This window comes from Giraffa tippelskirchi, chromosome 3 (genome assembly GCF_054371585.1).
Source record: "Giraffa tippelskirchi isolate mGirTip1 chromosome 3, T2T-mGirTip1v1.2.pri, whole genome shotgun sequence".
NCBI lineage: Eukaryota > Metazoa > Chordata > Mammalia > Artiodactyla > Giraffidae > Giraffa > Giraffa tippelskirchi.
In genome coordinates, this window is record NC_137277.1 from 133,418,285 (window position 1) to 133,436,669 (window position 18,385).

Genomic DNA, 18,385 nt, shown 5'->3' on the forward strand with positions numbered 1-18,385 from the left:
TAGCCATTCCCTTCTCCAGGGGATCTTACTGACCCAGGGATCAAACCCGAGTCTCCCGCTTGTAGGCAGGTTCTTTACCATCTGAGCCACTAGGGAATATCAGTGATTAAATAATACTCTTTCCACTTTAAGCAAATGAAAAAAAAATGACCCTTGCAAATAGCCCCACTTTCAATTTTTTAAGTTTTAAAACCCTTTTTATTTTATATTGGAGTATAGCAGATTAACAATATTGTAATAGTTTCAGGTAGACAGCAAAGGGGCTCAGCCATACACATATATGTATCCATTCTCCCCCAAACTCCCCTCCCATCCAGATTGCCACATAACATTGAGCAGAGTTCCCTGTGCTATACAGTATGTCCTTGTTTGTTTTCCATTTTTAAAATTTATTTATTTTTTTATTGAAGGATAATTGCTTTACAGAATTTTGTTGTTTTCTGTCAAACCTCAACATGAATCAGCCATCAGTTCAGTTCAGTTCAGTTCATTTCAGTCACTCAGTAGTGTCCAACTCTTTGCGACCCCATGGAGTGCAGCACGCCAGGCCTCCCTGTCCATCACCAACTCCCAGAGCCTACTCAAACTCATGTCCATCACGTCAGTGATGCCATCCAACCATCTCATCCTCTGTCGCCCCCTTCGCCTCCCGCCTTCAATCTGTCCCACATCAGAGCCTTTTCCAAAGAGTCAGTTCTTCGCATCAGGTGGCCAAAGTATTGGAGTTTCAGCTTCAGCATCAGTCCTTCCAATGAATATTCAGAACTGATTTCCTTTAGGATGGACTGGTTGGATCTCCTTGCAGTCCAAGGGACTCTCAAGAGTCTTCTCCAACACCACAGTTCAAAAGCATCAATTCTTCTGCACTCAGCTTTCTTTATAGTTCAACTCTCACATCCATACATGACCACTGGAAAAAACATAGCCTTGACTAGACAGACCTTTGTTGGCAAAGTAATGTCTCTGCTTTTTAATATGCTATCTAGTTTGGTCATAACTTTTCTTCCAAGGAGCAAGTGTCTTTTAGTTTCATGGCTGCAGTCACCATCTGCAGTGATTTTGGAGCCCCCCAAAATAAAGTCTGTCACTGTTTCCACTGTTTCCCTATCTATTTTCTGTGAAGTGATGGGACCAGATGTCATGATCTTAGTTTTCTGAATGTTGAGTTTTGAGCCAACTTTTTTACTCTCCTCTTTCACTTTCATCAAGAGGCTCTTTAGTTCTTCTTTGCTTTCTGCCATAAGGGTGGTGTCATCTGCATATCTGAGTTTATTGATATTTCTCCCAGCAATCTTGAATCAGCCATAGGTATACATATATCCCCTCCCTTTTGAGGCTCCCTTCCATCTCCCTTCCCATCCCACCCCTCTAGGTTGATACAGAGCCCCCGTTTGAGTTTCCTGAGCCATACAGCAAATTCCCGTTGGCTGTCTGTTTTACATATGGTAATGTAAATTTCCATGTTACTCTTTTCATGTGTCTCACCCTCTCCTCCCTTCTCCCATGTCCATTAGTCTATTCTCTATGTCTATTTCTCCATTGCTGCCCTGAAAATAAATTCTTCAGTACCATTTTTTCTGGATTCCATATATATGCATTAGAATACCATATTTATCTTTCTCTTTCTGACTTACTACACTCCGTATGATAGATTCTAGGTTCATCCACCTCATTAGAACTGATTCAAATGCATTCCTTTTTATGGCTGAGTAATATTCCATTGTGTATGTGTACCACACTTCTTTATTCATTCATCTGTCGATAGGCATCTAGGTTGCTTCCATGTTCTAGCTATTGTAAATAGTGCTGCAATGAACAATGGGATACATGTGTTTTTTTCAATTTTGGTTTCCTTAGGGTATATGCCTAGGAGTGGGATTGCTGGGTCATATGGTGGTTTTATTCCTAGTTTTTTAAGGAATCTCTATACCATTTTCCATAGTGGCTGTATAAATTTACATTCCAACCAACAGTGCAAGAGCGTTCTCTTTTCTCCACATCCTCTCCAGCATTTATTGTTTGTAGACTTTCTGATGAGGGCCATTCTGACTGGTGTGAGGTGATGTCTCATTGTAGTTTTGATTTGCATTTCTCTAATAAAGAGCAATGTTGAGCATCTTTTCATGTGTTTGTTAGCCATCTGTATGTCTTCTTTGGAGAAATGTCTGTTTAGGTCTTTTTCCCACTTTTTGATTGGGTTGCTTGCTTTTCTGGTATTGAGTTGTACGAGCTGCTTGTATATTTTGGAAATTAATCCTTTGTCAGTTGCTTCATTTGCTATTATTTTCTCCCATTCTGAGGGTTTTCTTTTCACCTTGCTTATAGTTTCCTTTGCTGTGCAAAAGCTTTTAAGTTAATCACGTCCCACTTGTTTACTTTTGTTTTTATTTCCATTACTCTAGGAGGTGGGTCATAGAGGATCTTTCTTTGATTTATGTCACGGAGTGTTCTGCCTATGCCTTCCTCTAAGAGTTTTATAGTTTCTGGTCTTACATTTAGGTCTTTAATCCATTTTGAGTTTATCTTTGTGTGTGTTGTTAGGAAATGTTCTAATTTCATTCTTTTACATGTAGCTGTCCAGATTTCCTAGCACCATTTATTGAAGAGGCTGTCTTTGCTCCATTGTATATTCTTGCCTCCTTTGTCAAAAATAAGATAACTATATGTGCATGGGTTTATTTCTTTCTGGGCTTTCTACTTTGTTCCATTGGTCTATATTTCTGTTTTTGTGCCAGTACCATACTTTCTTGATGACTGTAGCTCTGTAGTATAATCTGAAGTCAGGAAGGTTGATTCCTCCAGCTCCATTATTATTTCTCAAGACTTCTTTGGCTATTCAGGGTCTTTTGTGTTTCCATACGAGTTGTGAATTTTTTTGTTCTAGTTCTATGAAAAATGCCATTGGTAATTTGATAGGGATCACATTGAATCTGCAGTTTGCATTTGGTAGTATAGTCCTTTTCACAACATTGATTCTTCCTACCCAGGAACATGGAATATCTCTCCATCTGTTTATGTCATCTTTGATTTCTTTCATTAGTGTCTTATAATTTTCTGTGTACAGTTCTTTTTTCTCTGTAAGTAAGTTTATTCCTGGATATTTAATTCTTTTTGTTGCAATGGTGAATGGGATTGACTCCTTAATTTCTTTTTCTGATTTTTTATTGTTAGTATATAGAAATGCAAGTGATTTCTGTGTATTGATTTTGTATCTGCAATTTTGCTAAATTCACTGATTATCTCTAGTAATTTTTTGATACTATCTTTAGGGTTTTCTGTGTACAGTATCATGTCATCTGCAAACAGTGAGAGTTTTACTTCTTCTCTTCCGACCTGGATTCCTTTTATTTCTTTTTCTTCTCTGATTGCTGTAGCTAGGACTTCCAGAACTATGTTGAATACTAGTTGTGAAAATGGATACCCTTGTTTTGTTCCTGATTTTAGGGGGGATGCTTTCAGTTTTTCACCATTGAGAATAATGCTTGCTGTAGGCTTATCATATATGGCCTTTACTATGTTGAGGTAGGTTCCTTCTATGCCCATTTGTTTTGAAGAGTTTTAATCATTAATGGGTGCTGAATTTTGTCAAATGCTTTTTCTGCATCTATCAAGATTATCATATGGTTTTTATCTTTCAACTTAATATGGTGTATCACAATGATTGACTGCATGTATTGAAGAATCCTTGCATCCCTGGAATAAACCCAACTTGACCATGGTGCATGAGCTTTTTGATGTGTTGCTGAATTCTGTTTGCTAAAGTTTTGGTGAGGATTTTTGCATCTATGTTCATCAGTGATATTGGCCTGTAGCTTTCTTTTTTTGTGTTGTCTTTGTCTGGTTTGTTATCAGGGTGATGGTGGCCTTGTAGAATGAGTTTGGAAGTGTTCCTTCCTCTGCAATGTTTTGAAAGAGTTTTAGAAGGATAGGCATTAGCTCTTCTCAGCAGTGTGTACATATCTATCCCAAATTCCCTAACTATCTCTTCCCCTCATTCTTCCCCCTTGGCAACCATAAGTTTGTTCTCTAAGTCTGTGAATCTGTTTCTGTTCTGTAAATAAGTTCATTTGTGTCTTTCTTTTTTTTAGATTCTGCATATAAGGGAAGTCATAGGCTATTTCTCCTTTTCTCTCTGACTTACTTCCCTCAGTATGACAATCTCTAGGTTCATCCATGTTGCTGTAAATGGCATTATTTCATTCTTTTTTAATGGCTGAGTAATATTCCATAGTATATATGTACCACATCTTCTTTATCTATTTCTCTGTCAATGGACATTTAGGGGCTTTCATGTCTTGGCAGTTGTAAACAGTGCTACAATGAACATTGGGGTGCATGTATCCATTCAAGCTGTGTTTTTCTCCAGCCATATACCCAGGAGTAGGATTGCTGGGTCATATGGTAGCTCTATTTTTAGTTTTTAAGGAACCTCCATACTGCTCTTCATAGTGGCTGCACCAATGGAGAAAGTGTAGGAAGGTTCTCTTTTCTTGGAGTGTTGATTTATAATTAGGTGGTTCAAATGTTCTTCAACCATCCCTGGATATAGATTACAGTTAACTTATTTACATAAATATATGATGCTGTTTATAGTGAGATACTTCAATGCATTTTACAGAGAACAGATAGCAGACAGGCTACCCTGGTGGCTCAGAGGGTAGAATATGCTTCAGTGCAGGACACCTGGGTTTGATCCCTGGATCGGGAAGATCCCTTGGAGAAGGAAACGGAAACCAATTCCAGAATCCTTGCCTGGAGAATTTCATGAACAGACGAGCCTGGTGGGCTAAGGTTTATAGGGTCACAAAGAGCCAGACGTGACTGAGCAACTGACACAGACAACATAACTTTACCAATGCAGGATTATGTCTCTTATGATCACTAGTGATGGTGATGAACAGCAATGACAATCACATTAGTTTTGGCAGTAAGTACCAGTTGCTTTGTTATTGTTCTGTGCTGTGCATATTGCATCTATTAGCTATAGTTCTATATACCTGCAAAGTCTCTGTTCTCATTTTACAGGTGAAAAAACCATATTTCAGAGAAATTATGTAACATGCCCAAGTTCGCATCATTGTGACCTCAAGTCTGTTGTACCTAAAGCCTTTGGATCTGCTTCAGCTCTGAACTGCCACCCACATTGACCTTAAGAATTGGGATGAATGGGAGCTTTGGGTTTTGGTAGTTTTAGGTTTACAGTGGCTTTAAGGAAGTTAACTGTGCATTTCACTGCAGGATCAATATGACAAATAATGGCTTCAAATATGTAATTTGAAAACTCAAAGTGATGCTTATATGCTTAGCAACATTGTTCTGCCAAACCTAGTGGGGCCACAGACCTATCTCCATGGAAATTTCATTTAAGATTTTGAGAGTTGCTACCAGAGCTTTGAGATGCCAAATCTAGAGCAGCTGCAATGATAGGTAAGATAGTTCACAAAAAAGTTCTCTTTCCTGGCACCTTTGATCTTTACAACTTCCTTTCTCATGCTTGGCTAAAACGGAAGAAGGAACAAAGGTGAAGAACTCCCACAGTGCCTGCCAGGGAATGGTATCTGATACTATGATTCTGAGGGATTTGCTTTGCATGTGAATTCATAAACACATTGGCAGCTGTATCATCTGGATGGTTTCCAACCCCTTCATTGGAAGAAGGTTGGGAGTTTCTTATAGTCACTGCTGCTGTAACTCTGGTGCTCAGAATACAGCCTGTCTTGTGGCTGGTCACAGTAAATGTTTATTAAATGACTCATCTTCCACAGATAGGTGTTTTGTTCCTGGCTGAATGTTCCCAAATCCATGTGTCAAAGCCCTCAGTCCCAATGTGATGGTATTAGGAGTTGGGGCCTTTGAGAGGTAAGTTCAGATGGGGTCATGAGGGTGGGGCTCCTCTGATGGTATTAGTGCCCTTATAAGAAGGGGAAGAGGCATGAACATCTCTCTCCTTCATGCTCACATGCCAAGGAAAGGCCATACGAGGACATAGGGAGAAAGTGGCAACCCAGGCTCTCACCAGATACCTGCGGGTAACTTGATCTTCAACTTTCCACCTCTAGAATTGTGAGAGATAAGTGTTTGCTGTTTAAGCCAACTGGTCTGTGGAATTTGTATAAAGCCATCCAAGTGAGGGCACATTTTGAACATCAGAATGATTCCACTTAACCCGGTAAAAGCCTGTGGAGACTGAATTTCGCTCCAGCCACTTCAGGCACTTGTCAATCTTGTCTTCCAGCCTAGACAGCAGGTAGCTCAAGTGCAGGTTGCAGCCCTCTCCAGGATATCCCAGCTATGCCTGCATTTGAGGCACCCCTGACTCTCTGAGCACTCAGGGAATTTGTCCGCTTGCCTGAAGGATGTGTGACTGTGGGCACAGACCTAGGCAGGCTGGCAGAGTCGGGCTGCACCTGCAGGTCCCAAATTCCAGCTGCCTGGATGCCTACAGCATCGCTGGAGGAAGTCTCATTTGGGGGTAGTGATGGGCTGACTTTGCTCCAAATAAATAGAAATTCTACTTCCCTTGCTCCATCTCCTTCCTATTTAATTTACAGCCTATGCAATGGAGAGAGAGGGCAGGGGATGTAAAACCATTAATAAATGTGCCTTACTTCCTTGAAGTGTCAGCGGACACAATAGAAAAAGCTTCATCTTCAGCTCAGGGTCCACGCCAATGAGTTTGAAGCAGTGCGTAATTTCCGGCAAAGACCTTTCTGGCTCACAGATGACAAGTGAGGTCGAATGTATGTTTTGCACTTATTTTTAAAGCTATGAAGGGCAGAGGGTTTGGAGGTGGGATGAGAGAGTAGTCCCATGTCTAAATTCTCTCTTGTTGTCAGTGACCTCAGGCTGTCTCTTTCTGAGTGATGTACCTTGCTGGGATCTGGGAGGTCTGAGTGATTGCTTTTGGATCTCAACGCTGTGCTGTCAACAACTCTCATTTAGACTGGTGATAAAATGATCACATGACTCATTTTCCAAACACGGACACTTTTGAGAATCAGAGTATTAATTACACGGGACAAAAGTTGAAACCAAGACTGTCCTGGGCAAACTGGAATATAATATGTACCTTAGCCAGGGACCTCTAACATTAATCACTTGCAATGAAATCTTCAGATCATGGGACTTCCCTGGTAGTCTAGTGGATAAGACTTCATGTTCCCAATAGAGGGGCCTGCGTTTAATCCTTCCTCAAGGAACTAGATCCTGCATGCTGCAACTAAGACTGAAGATACCGTGTGCCACAACTAAGACCTGATGCAGCTGAATAGATAAATATTTTTTAAAAACAAAGCTTCAGGCCAGCTCCCTACTTTCAGAAATTTCCTGCTAACCACTGCAGCAAAAGAGAAAATCTTTCCTATGGGCTCACCTAAGCTCTTTGTTCTTCTAACAGATATTGATTGAGGATCTCCTCTGGGCACACAGTTGTAAAGAAGACAGTCATGGTTCTTGATCTTGTGTCACTTACAGTCTAATTCAAGTGTGGTCTTGGATGGACAAACGATGGCCATGACATTGTTTCTTATCCACTGAACCACCAGGCAAGTCCTTTTGGTACATCCTTAAGTGCACTGGGACTCTGGAGGCAAGGGGTGGGGTAAGAGTGTTAAGGAAGTCCTCAGAGGAAGATAGCCAAGCTCGGGAGAAAGACGTCGGTTCCAATTCTGACTGTCACGCTTGACTTGGTGCCACGCAGCAAGATGCCTAGGCTCTCCAACAAACAGTAATAGCTACTGAGTGCCTGCTGCGTGAGTCCTAGCTTGCTCATTGTTTGTTCTCTGAAAGTGAAAGAAAATGAAAGTGTTAGTCACTCAGTTGTGTCTGACTCTTTGTAACCGCATGACTATACCCCACCAGGTTCTTTTCTGTCCATGGAATTCTCTAGGCAAGAATACTGGAGTGAATAGCCATTCATCTTTCCAGGCGTCCTTCCTCACCCAAGATTGAACCCAGATCTCCCACATTGCATTCAGATTCTTTACCATCTGAGCCTCCAGGAAAGCTTGCTCACTGCTCGGCCTCTGAGCAACACTCAAATAGATAGTCTTATCTCCATTTTACAGTTGAGGCTCAGAAAGAATTAGTGACTTGCCAATGATCCCCCTGGAGGTAAAAAGCAGGTTTATATCAATATTTGAATCTAAGTTGATACTACAGTCTCCCTCACAGGAGCTGCAGGAGACATGGGTTCGATCCCTGGGTCGGAAAGATCCCCTGGAGGAGGGCATGACAATCCATTCCAGTACTCTTGCCTGGAGAATCCGGGTTACGTCCAAGGGATTGCAAAGAGTTCCACACAACTGAAGCAACTTGGCACACACTTACTCTCTTCACAACTATTCCACTATTTCCGTGGTTTGGGCACCAGCAGAAGCAGCCTCATCTGGAACCTTGTTCAAAATGCAAATTCTTTTTTTCTACCTTATTCTTTTTATTTTAGTTAATCAATTAATTAAAATTTATTTTATTAAAGTTCAGTTGATTTGCCAAATTGTATCAGTTTCTGCTGTACAGCAAAGTGAATCAGTTGTACATACATATACATTCTTTTACATGTTCTTTTCCATCATGATTTATCTCAGGATATTGAATATAGTTCCCTGTGCTATGCAGTAGGACCTTGTTGTTTATCCATTCTACACATAATAGTTTACATCTGCTAATGCCAAACTCTCAGTCCATCTCCCACCACTCCTGCCTCCCCTTGGCAACCACAAATCTGTTCTTTGTGTCTGTGAGTCTGTTTCTGTTTCATAGATGAGTTCATTTGTGTCGTATTTTGGATTCCACATATAAGTGATATCATATGGTGCTTGTCTTTGTCTGACTTTCTTCACTTAGTATGATCATCTCTAGGTCCATCCATGTTGCTGCAAATGGCATTATTTCACTTTTTTAAAGACTGAGTAGTATTTCATTGTATATATGTGTAAAAGTATATATGTGTATTTATGTATCTCACATCTTCTTAATCCAATTGTCTGTTGATGGACACTCAGGTTGTGTCCATGTCTTGGCTTGTCAATAGTTAACCTGCTAAGTATTTGGAACACAGTAAATAGAAGGTTCAAAGAGTGAGGAAAACCATCTGTCTGGGCAGGGGAGGGCATTTTGGATAAGTGGGTGCTGCACAACCAGCTGCTGTTGTTAGCAGGGTATGGAGCCGTCCTCCCCTTGTCTTTAAACTTCGTCCTTCTTTTCCTCTGTAGGAGATGATCATGATCATTATTACTGGTGAGACACCTGTTCAGGGTAATGAACATTCAGTTCACTGCAATCAGCAATGAGCAGCTCCTTGTAATTGGCTCATAAGAATGACAAGGTGTTGAAAGCGCAGTTAAGGCCTTTCCAATTCACGTGTGCCATTAGCAGGAGCTCATTAAAGACATGAACGAAGAGAAAGTGTAAATAAAGAAGGCTGCTGTTTGTAATTACAGCTGTACATCTGACCGCCTTCTCCCAGGGCTCAGCCGAGAGCGGCTCCAGATGCCGGCACCTCCTGGCCCCTGTGTCTCTGCCTCTTTATTTATGCCATTTCTCAGGATATGCATCTCTGTGGAGCTGCAGGTGGGCTAGGATGCAACTTACAGAGTGGCAGTGATACATGTACATGACCCAGCTAGGTAGTTTCAGCCCAGTCTGTGGGGATCCCAATAGCACCCCTTTCCTGCTGCCTCCTGGGGGCACAGCCTGGAACCTCAGTGTGGGCCGAGTGACCTTACAGGTCATGTGATGTGGAGTTCTTTGGCCTGTCTTCCCTACTGTAAAAATAAAGGTAAGTGACAACCAAGATTACCAAAAAAACTGCCTCTACTATATATAAAATAGATAACCAACAAGGACCCATATATAGCACAGGCAACTACACTCAATATTTTGCAATAATCTACAAGGGAAAAAAATCTTAAAAAGAATACATGTATCTATAACTGAATCACTTTGTTGTACACCTGAAACCAACACAAATTATAAATCCACTATACTTCAATTAATAAAATGTGCTTAATGTGTAGTCAAGAAAGATCTGTTGAGTGATTCCTCTATGCCAGGCTCCATTTGGGGACATTCTGCTTTGATTTCAACATGTTTCTAACTAGAGGTGTTCCTGAAGCCAGCTGTCTACAAAGGCAACTCAGTAAACCCAGCTGCATGGTATGATCCAAGGTGCAAAGAAAGGCATCTTTTTCTATATTAAAAAAAAAAAAAATCCTACCAAACAATAAAACATTCTAAAGACAAGAGAAATGTCTCAGTGTATTCTGAGGAGAAAGGGGATTTTTTAAGGAATCCCTTGAGACTGAGATGAGTGTTTGTATGAACTCTGCCCTTTTGGCAGGTGCTCTGATGGGGGCTGAGTGGTCCAAGACAGTGGGTCTGCTCTGTGGTCTTGTGGTCCAGGGCTGATATTTTTTAAAAATATTCCTTTCCATTATGGTTTATCACAAGATACAGAACAGAGTTCCCTGTGCTATACAGTAGGACCTTCTTGTTTGTCCATCTTATATATAAAAATTTGCATCTGCTAATCCCAAACTCTCAGACCATCTCCCATCACTCCTACCTCTCTTTGGGGCCCACAGGTTTGTTCTGTATATGAGTCTGTTTCTGTTTTGTAGGTAAGTTCATTTGTGTTATATTTTCTGTTATTGTTCAGTCACCAAGTCATGTCCAACTATTGTGACCCCATGGACTGCAGCTTGCCAGGCTCCTCTGTCCTCTACTATCTCCAGGAGTTTCCTCAAATTTATGTCCATTGTCGGTGATGCCATCCAACCATCTCATCCTTTGTCATCTCCTTCTCTTCCTGCCCTCAATCTTTCCATGCATCAGTGTCTTTTCCAGTGAGTCAGCTCTGTACATCAGGTGGCCAGAGTGTTGGAGCTTCAGTTTCAGCAACAGTCCTTCCAGTGAATATTCAGGGTTATTTCCTTTAGGATTGACTGATTGGATCTCCTTGCAGTCCAAGGGACTCTCAAGAGTCTTTTCTAACACCATAGTTCAATTCTTTGGTGCTCAGCCTCCCTTATGGTCCAACTCACACATCCATACATGACTACTGGAAAACCAATGGCTTTGACGGTATGGACCTTTGTTGGCAAAGTAATATCTCTGCTTTTTAATATGCTGTCTAGGTTTGTTATAGCTTTTCTACCAAGGAGCAAGTGTCTTTTAATTTCATGGCTGCAGTTACCTTTCATAGTGATTTTGGAGCCCCCCAAAATAAAGTCTGTCACTGCTTTTCCATCTATTTGCCCTGAAGTGATGGGACCAGTCGCCATCATCTTCATTTTTTGAACGTTGAGTTTTAAGGCATTTTTTTCACTCTCCTCTTTCACCTTCATCAAGAGGCTCTTTAGTTTCTCTTTTATTTCTGCCATAACGGTGGTGTCATCTGCATATCTGAGGTTATTGATATTTCTCCCAGCAATCTTTATTCCAGCTTGTGCTTCATCCAGCCCAGCATTTCCCATGATGTACTCTGAATATAAGTTAAATAAAGAGGGTGACAATATACAGTCTTGATGTACTTCTTTCCCAATTCGGAACCACTCTGTTGTTCTATGTCCAGTTCTAACTGTTGCTTCTTGTCCTGTATACAGGTTTCTCAGGAGACAGGTAAGTGGTCTGGTATTCTCATCTCTTTAAGAATTTTACACAGTTATATTTTAGATTCCACATACGAGTGATATCATATGCTATTTGTCCTTGGCTGACTTGCCTGCCTCCTGAGAAATCTGTATGCAAGTCAAGAAGCAACAATTAGAACTGGACATGGAACAACAGACTGGTTCCAAATCGGGAAAGGAATACGTCAAGGTTGTATATTGTCACCCTGCTTATTTATCTTATATGCAGAGTGCATCATGTGAAATGCTGGGCGGGATGAAGAACTAAAGAGCCTGTTGATGAAAGTGAAAGAGGAGAGTGAAAAAGTTGGCTTAAAGCTCAACATTCAGAAAACTGAGATCATGGCAGCTGGTCCCATCACTTCATGGCAGATAGATGGGGAAACAATGGAAACACTGACAGACTTTATATTTTGGGGCTCCAAAATCACTGCAGATGGTGACTGCAGCCATGAAACTAAAAGACATTTGTTTCTTGGAAGAAAAGCTATGACCAACCTAGATAGCATGTTAAAAAGCAGAGACATTACTTTGCCAACAAAGGTCCGTCTAAAGTCAAAGCTATGGTTTTTCCAGTAGTCGTGTATGGATGTGAGAGTTGGACTATAAAGAAAGTTGAGCACTGAAGGATTGATGCTTTTGAACTGTGGTGTTGGAGAAGACTCTTGAGAGTCCCTTGGACTGCAAGGAGATCCAACCAGTCAATCCTAAAGGAAATCAGTACTGAATATTCATTAGAAGGACTGATGCTGAAGCTGAAACTCCAATACTTTGGCCACTTGATGCAAAGAACTGACTCCTTAGAAAAGACCCTGATGCTGGGAAATTTGAAGACAGGAGGAGAAGGGGACGACAGAGGATGAAATGGTTAGATGGCATCACTGACTCGATGGACTTGAGTTTGAGTAAGCTCCAGGAGTTGGTGATGGACAGGGAAGCCTGGCGTGCTGGAGTCCATGGGGTCGCAAAGAGTAGGACACAACTGAGTGACTGAACTGACTTGCTTCACTTAATATAATAATCTCTAGGTCCATTGATGTTGCTGTAAATGACATCATTTCATCCTTTTTTATGACTGAGTAGTGTTCTAGTTTGTATATGTACCACCTCTTCTTTGTTCAAATTCATCTGTCAATAGACATTTAGTTTGCTTCCATGTCTTAGCTGTTGTTAATAGTGCTGCAATGAACACTTGAGTGAATTATCTTTTCAGGTTATAGCTTGTCCAAATATACAGGGCATAACATGACCCTTTAATAGCACAGGTATACTGTCTGTCCATTCATATATTGTGCATATGTTTGTGTTTTATATGTAAAAAGAGTAAGATGTTTTTCACCCCCTTCAAACATCCCCACTGCAATGCAGACATGTAGATGGAAAATGATGATGGCAAGGATAAAGACTCACAGAGGTATTAAGAGATGCCCATAGCTGTCGCTGTGCAGGAATCACTCTATGCTGGGTGCCATCCCAAGTACTTTAGACCAGGGGTCCTCACCCCTGGGCCTCGGACTGGTATTGGGCTATGGCCTGTTAGGAACTGGGTTGCAGAGCAGGAAGTGAGCAGTGGATGAGCGAGTGAAACTTCATCTGCTACTCCCCATTACTCGCATTAGCACCTGAACCATCTGCTTGACTTCCCCGGTCCATGATAAAATTGTCTTCCAAGAAATAGGTCCCTGATGCCAAAAATGTTGGGGACTGTTGCTTTAGACAACATATAGTTTGATCCTCATGGTGAAGTACTTAGTTGATGGGAAAACTGAGGTAGAGAGGAGTCAAATGACTTGTTCACAGAAGTGTCCATGTTTGCAGTTAGTTGATAAAAAGTCCGGGACTTTGGTTGATCCTTCCATTTCTGCTGACCGCACCCAAGCATTTCAGATAGTTGGGTGTTTTCTCCTTAATGACTTGCAGGGAAGCAGATTTTCCAGGTTCTGTGCCCCACTACCCCAGCATGGACAACACCGACTTGGTATCAGTGAAACTAGTGTCTGATGGGTGCAGTGCCAGGCGGGAGAGAGGTGGTGGTGTTCCTCTCCCAAGCTCTGCCCTGGAAGCTGGGTGCTGAGACAGTGGGGCTTGGTGTGGTTGGTTGAATTAAACTTTAGCCTCTACATACATGTCTGCAGTTGTGCATTCTATAAGGACCACCAAAAAAACGAAACTATCCCAGGTCCAATAAAAGTCCTCTTTTGGATGTGGAAAAAAGAACCCTCCTCTACTGTTGGGAATGTAAGTTGGTACAACCATTATGGAGAGGAGCATGGAGATTTCTTAAACCCTAAAAATAGAGTTGCCATATGATCCAGCAATCCCACTTCTGGGCATATATCTGGAAAAGATGAAAACTCTAATTAAAAAAGATACCTGCAACCCAATGTTCATTGCAGCACTATTTACAATAGCCAGGATATGAAGCATCCTAAATGTCCATCAACAGATGAATGGATAAAGAAGATGTTTATGACATCAGCCATAAGAAAGAATGCAATAATGCCATTTGCAACAACATAGATGGACCTAGGGACTATCATACTAAGTTAAGTCAGTCATAGAAGGACAAATACCATACGATATCGCCTATATGTGAAATTTAAAAAAAACAATACAAATGAATTTATGTACAAAACAGAAATAGGTCACAGACATAGAAAACAATCTTATGGTTACCAAAGGGGGAAGGGGATGAGGGATAAATTAAGAGTTCAGGATTAACATATACACATTACTATAAGTAAAATAGATAACCAATAAGCATAGGGAACTATACTTAGTATCTTATAATAATCTATAATGGAAAAGAATAATCCACCTATACTTCAATAAAAAAAAATACAAAGACTATGCAGGTGATTAAGATGTATAGTTCATTGATCTAGCTAAAGCTAGTCAATGATTAAGACAAGTACAGTCCATATGTACCAAAATGATAACAAAAACATTTGTCCTCCTCCATTATTTCATTGCTAGGAATTTATTCAAAGAGACAATCCCAGATGCACATGACATTATAATGACAGTGCTTACTAAATTTTACTTATAATGGGAAATCTGAGACTGAAAAACAATAGGCTTTCAAATTACATTTCTTTTGATCCAGACATAATCAGATTTGCCAACAAGTATTTATCTAGATCCCAAGGATAGCTGCATAGTGGCGAAAAGCTGGAAATATCTTAATTTTCACAATTAGGTTGGGTGAATAAAAATGTACTTTATCTACACATGATATATACCATACCATCATTAAATGATGATAAAGAGGAATATTTAATGGTGGAGGAACAGTCTTCATGTTGTGTGAAGTGAATAAAAATACAATCTGAGTCAACAAATCTTTAATGGGTGCTTATTGTGTGTCGCCAGGCAGTGCTCTAGGCCCTAGGAAGGTATTACTGAACAAAAAACAACAAAACCCTGATGTAATCATGGAGATGACTGTCTAGTGTGGGGAGAGAGGTGATTTTATGGCATGTTAGGAGGTTAAAAGTGTGACAGAAAGTAGATCGGTCTAAGGAAGATAGAGGATGGTGAGAGTGTGTAGGGGTGGTGGGTGGAGTGTTTTCAGTCTGAAAAAAGCCTCAGTCTGGACAGCCTCACTGAGAAGGTAGCATTTGGGTTAAGACTGAGGGAGTGAATAAACGACAAATTCCTACTATGTAGCACAGGGAACTATATGATAAACCATAGTGGAAAAGAATATGGAAAAGTATGTATTGGGTTGGCCAAAAAGTTCATTTGGGGTTTTTCTTAAGATGGTAAGAAAAAACTCGAATGAACTTTTTCGTCAACCCAATATATGTATGTATAACTGAATCACTTTGCTGTATAGAAGAAATGAACACAACATAGTAAATCAACTATATTCCAATAAAATAAATTAAAAGATAGATTGAAGGGGGGTGAAGGAGTGACCATGGTATAGGAAAGTCCCCAGGTGAAGGGGACCTTGCAAGGGCCCTGGGGTCACATGGGCTTATCCAGGGACCATTGAGGGGCCCAATAAGGCTGGAGTCAGTCAAAGGAGGGGTGAGGCCACAAAGGTGAGGGCAGTGTGATTACAGAGGGTCCTGAGAGCCATTGCCAGGAAATCTACTTTTGCTTGAAGAGAAGTGGGAGGGATGTTTTCTGTGTTTATACTATTCTATAGCTGCATTGTCCAGTACGATAACCTCTAACTCCTCATCGCTACTAACAACTTGAATTGTGGCTACTTTGAACTGAGTGCATTGTAATTGTAAAATACACACTGGGCTCAAAGGCCAAATTCAATACTGCTGCTGCTGTTGCTGCTAAGTTGCTTCGCTCGTGACCGACTCTTTGCGACCTCATGGACTGTGACCTGCCAGGCTCCTCTGTCCATGGGATTCTCCAGGCAAGAATACTGGAGTGGGTTGCCATGCCCTCTTCCAGGGGATTTTCCCAACCCAGAGACCAAACCTGCATTTCCTGTGTCTCCTGCATTACAGGGCGATTCTTTGCCACTCAGCCACCGGGGGAAGCCCAAGTCTGTATTCTTTAGTACAAAAAATAATTTAAAATATCTTCATCATTTTTATATTTGATTACACATTGAAATGGCAATATTTTAGATATGTGGAATTTTTTTACTTTGTAAAAATAATTCATTTATTTTTATCTGAAATACAGTGGATTTTTGCCATTTGTTCTTTCTTGTCATATGGGCAATGAGGAAGAGCAGGTTTAAACATGTGTAAATCATTCTGTCACCTCCTGCCCACTGTCTTCTGGTCAGCTGTTGTGTTAGCAGCATTTCTTTGTGATAGCAGCCAACAACAGTAGGGGGACTTCTGGACTTTGTATTGTCAGACCCTTCTGCAACCTTGGATGGATCTGTGATTGTATCCTTTGCTGCTAAAGCAGTACAGCCTCCACATGTTGGCAGTTTCTCTCCAATTGGCCTGATCAGAAAATCTTGGGCAAATTGTGAATTCTTCAAGATAGCTGCTGTTTCTTCACCCATTTCAACAGTTTCATCTTTCTTAAATGTGAAATTTGCATCAAATATTGAGTCTTTTTCATGTCCTATGATTCCTCCATTATAAATAACTTGGCATCTTTTGGTTGGTCCTGTCTTAGGGGATTTGAAGAGGTGAAATGTTGCAGAAACAAAGCAGCAGTCACCAATCACATTTTCTAGTTCCTTGTTTTGAACTGTAATGAAATTGGCAGCGACCAAACATGGAGGGCAGAAGCCAACTTTTGGGGCAAGGATAGGAAGGTCTTTCCAGTACAAAGCACCACCCAGGCACTCACCCCATAAAACTTTGTGTGTCCTGATTTTTCCTGGCAATTCAAGACTAGCATAGATGTCACTGAAATATAGCCGCCCACCATGCTTTTACACTCAATATACCTCCTGCAGCACTTGCTGTTTATTAGGTACAAGGTTAATGACATAATTGGATATCACAATATCATAACACTCATTCTTGATTCCAGCCTCTTCCAGTTTCTCTATGTAGCCATGAATAAAGGTCACATTGGGCACCTGGAAGCCATATGTTTCCGTGTGATATTCAATGTACTTGTTAGCCACCTCTACCTGACCTTCTGTCATGTCTATTCCAGTGACATGTCCCTTCTCACCAACCAACTAAGAGCATAGCAATCTTGGTTAATTCCACTACCCAGGTCCAAAATACAGCCATTTTCAAGACACTCAGAGATGACCAGACCACAGCCATAATACCTCAAGGATGCTTCCTTGTGTATATTCTGCAGGGCTTCCTGGAAGATTTTGCGGACCAGCCTGCAGCAGTGATACAGGCATTGGTCTGCTGATATCTTCAGTGCCTGCACATCTTTTTGGATCTCAGTGTCGTGGGGGATCACCATGTCTCCTCTGTCTCCAGGACTTGGGTACCCTGCAGATGACTCCTGAGGCTAGATGCTGTGTGCTGTGCTTAGTTTCTTAGTCATCTCTGACTCTTTGTGATCCCATGGACTGTACTCCACCTGGCCCCTCTGTCCGTAGGATTCTCCAGGCAGGAATACTGGAGTGGGTTGCCATGCCCTCTTCCAGGGGATCTTTCCAACCCAGGGATTGAACTCAGGTCTCCTGCATTACAGGTAGATTCTTTACTGACTGAGCTGCCAGGGAAGCTAGATATATGGAATTAAATAAATATATTGTTAAAGTTAATTGAGCTGCTTCATTCTCCCTTTATGGATGTGGCTAGTAGAAAATGTAAGCTTACAGGTGTGATCCCCTCCTATTTCCACTGGACGATCCTGCTCCATAGAGAACAACGGGGTTGTTCAGTCACTCAGTCATGTCTGACTCTTTGTGACCCCATGGCCCGCAGCACATCAAGCTTTCCTGTCCTTCACTATCTCCCTGAGTTTGCTCAAACTCATGTCCGTTGAGTCAGTGATGCCATTCAACCATCTCATCTTCTGTTGCCCCCTTCTCCTCCTGCCCTCAATCTTTCCCAGCATCAGGAGCTTATCCAATGAGTTGGCTCTTTGCATCAGGTGGCCAAACTATTGGAGCTTCAGCTTCAGCTTCAGCATCAGTCCTTCCAATGAATATTCAGAGTTGATATCCTTTAGGATTGACTGGTTTGTTTTCCTTGCTGTCCAGATGACTTCAATTCTACAGATGAGAGGTGGAAGCAAATGGGACCCTTGTGATTGTGTCAGATGTGAGCAGAAATGGTAGGAGATGAGATATAGATTCACATTCATTTATTTTGGGGCTGTGCTATATGGCTTGTGAGATCATA

At 41.2% G+C, this 18,385-nt stretch overlaps 1 pseudogene; it reads right to left on the minus strand.

Moving 5' to 3' along the window:
* Window positions 1-5,406: 5,406 nt before the first annotated feature.
* Window positions 5,407-17,495, minus strand: LOC145540473 (arsenite methyltransferase pseudogene; annotated as a pseudogene).
* Between the last annotated feature and the right edge of the window lie 890 nt (window positions 17,496-18,385).